The sequence below is a fragment of the Ascidiella aspersa genome, chromosome 5, assembly GCF_963924565.1.
Source record: "Ascidiella aspersa chromosome 5, kaAscAspe10.2, whole genome shotgun sequence".
Classification (NCBI taxonomy): Eukaryota; Metazoa; Chordata; class Ascidiacea; order Phlebobranchia; family Ascidiidae; genus Ascidiella; species Ascidiella aspersa.
In genome coordinates, this window is record NC_139451.1 from 10003688 (window position 1) to 10006187 (window position 2500).

The 2500-nt window shown below is 55.1% G+C and overlaps 2 non-coding genes across 2 annotated transcripts; both read right to left on the reverse strand.

The window, feature by feature from the left end:
• Window positions 1-70: 70 nt before the first annotated feature.
• LOC146143009 (5.8S ribosomal RNA) lies at window positions 71-224 on the reverse strand. Its single transcript, XR_014500922.1, has one exon. It is a non-coding gene; the product is annotated as a 5.8S ribosomal RNA (ribosomal RNA).
• Window positions 225-471: 247 nt separating this feature from the next.
• LOC146143010 (small subunit ribosomal RNA) lies at window positions 472-2282 on the reverse strand. Its single transcript, XR_014500250.1, has one exon. It is a non-coding gene; the product is annotated as a small subunit ribosomal RNA (ribosomal RNA).
• Window positions 2283-2500: the final 218 nt, after the last annotated feature.

Consider the following 2500-nt stretch of genomic DNA (forward strand, 5'->3'; position numbering starts at 1 on the left):
GGACGGGCGCTCGCGCGTCCGACGCCGCAGCAGCCGCGCGGAGAAATCCCCGCGCGGAACGTTTGCAACGCGACCCTGAGGCGGGCGCGGCCCCGGGATTGACCCGAGGCCGCAATTTGCGTTCAGAACGTCGATGCTCAATGTGTCCTGCAATTCACACTAATTCACGCAGCTAGCTGCGTCCTTCATCGACTCACGAGCCGAGTGATCCACCGCCAAGAGCCATCCACGATTGTTTCGCTCGCACAGTGCCTCGCACTATAGGGTGACAAAATAGACCGCGCCGAGCGGTCGGCCAGGCCGACGCTTGAAGCCGGAGCGCGCGGCACCGCGGCACTCGACGCGCAAACATTACCGGGTGACCGAATCGCCGGCCGGCGCGCCGCTCCTCGCGGGTCGGGCGCCGGGTAGCAAAGACTTTTTCTCTCGCTTGTCCGAGTTTCGCGTTCGCCGAAGCGTTTGCGAGACCGTTAATGATCCTTCCGCAGGTTCACCTACGGAAACCTTGTTACGACTTTTACTTCCTCTAAATGATCAAGTTAGATCGTCTTCTCGGACGCCGGCTCGACCGTTGCCGGCCGCGCCAGGTCCAATCGGAGGACCTCACTAAACCATTCAATCGGTAGTAGCGACGGGCGGTGTGTACAAAGGGCAGGGACGTAATCAACGCGAGCTAATGACTCGCGCTTACTGGGAATTCCTCGTTCAAGGGAAATAATTGCAATTCCCTATCCCTAGCACGACCGGGGTTCAGCGGGTTACCCAGACCTGTCGGCCAAGGCGAGCACATGCTGATCCGGTCAGTGTAGCGCGCGTGCGGCCCCGAACATCTAAGGGCATCACAGACCTGTTATTGCTCAATCTCGTGTGGCTAAACGCCACTAGTCCCTCTAAGAAGTTAGACGCCGACCGATTGGGTCGCGTAACTAGTTAGCAAGCCAGAGTCTCGTTCGTTATCGGAATTAACCAGACAAATCGCTCCACCAACTAAGAACGGCCATGCACCACCACCCACAGAATCAAGAAAGAGCTCTCAATCTGTCAATCCTCACTGTGTCCGGGCCGGGTGAGATTTCCCGTGTTGAGTCAAATTAAGCCGCAGGCTCCACTCCTGGTGGTGCCCTTCCGTCAATTCCTTTAAGTTTCAGCTTTGCAACCATACTTCCCCCGGAACCCAAAGACTTTGGTTTCCCGCAAGCTGCCGGAGAGGTCGTAAAACTAACGCCCCCCGATCGCTAGTTGGCATCGTTTATAGTCAGAACTAGGACGGTATCTGATCGTCTTCGAACCTCTGACTTTCGCTCTTGATTAAAGAAAACATTCTTGGCAAATGCTTTCGCAGTCGTTCGTCTTGCGCCGATCCAAGAATTTCACCTCTAACGGCACAGTACGAATGCCCCCGTCTGTCCCTCTTAATCATTACCTCGCGCTCCGAAAACCAACAAAATAGAACCGAGGTCCTATTCCATTATTCCATGCACCATTATTCAGGCGAATCGCCTGCTTTGAACACTCTAATTTTTTCAAAGTAAACGTTCCGGCCGCCGCCGACACTCAGTCAAGGGCACCGGCGGAGAACCGGAGGTGAGGCCAGGACGGCCAGTACACGCCTTGCGACGGACCGGCCGCCTGCGCCCAAAATCCAACTACGAGCTTTTTAACCGCAACAACTTAAATATACACTTTTGGAGCTGGAATTACCGCGGCTGCTGGCACCAGACTTGCCCTCCAATGGATACTCGTTAAAGGTTTTAAAGTGTACTCATTCCAATTACAGGGCCTCGTTTAGAGTCCTGTATTGTTATTTTTCGTCACTACCTCCCCGCGTCGGGAATGGGTAATTTGCGCGCCTGCTGCCTTCCTTGGATGTGGTAGCCGTTTCTCAGGCTCCCTCTCCGGAATCGAACCCTGATTCTCCGTTACCCGTAAGAACCTCGGTAGGCCAGTACCGTACCGACGAAAGTTGATAGGGCAGACACTTGAATGATCCGTCGCCGGTGCGAGACCGTGCGATCCGCAAAGTTATCCAGAGTCACCAAAGGTTGCGGGCCGAAGCCCGGTCGGTTTTTGGTCTGATAAAAGCACGCCTCCCGCGAGGTCGGCGCTTCACGCATGTATTAGCTCTAGCATTTCCACAGTTAACCACGTAAAACGTACGATCAAATGAACCATAACTGATTTAATGAGCCATTCGCAGTTTCACTGTACGAGAGCTCGTACTTAGACTTGCATGGCTTAATCTTTGAGACAAGCATATGACTACTGGCAGGATCAACCAGGTAGCTACTTTAGCGTAGCCCCGAAAGGCCGACGAAGGAGGCGCCGCTGATGCGGCGCCGTCGCTCGGTCGATGCGAAACCCGAAGGCTTCTCTCCGTTAAAATTTCGTTCTTTGCTCGGCTGCCCGAACTCAGAAAACCGTCACCGCCCGTCGCACCCGCCGGAGTAAGACTTCGTCGGCAGGCCTTTCGACCGCCACGTCGCCAACACCGGCGCGAGCG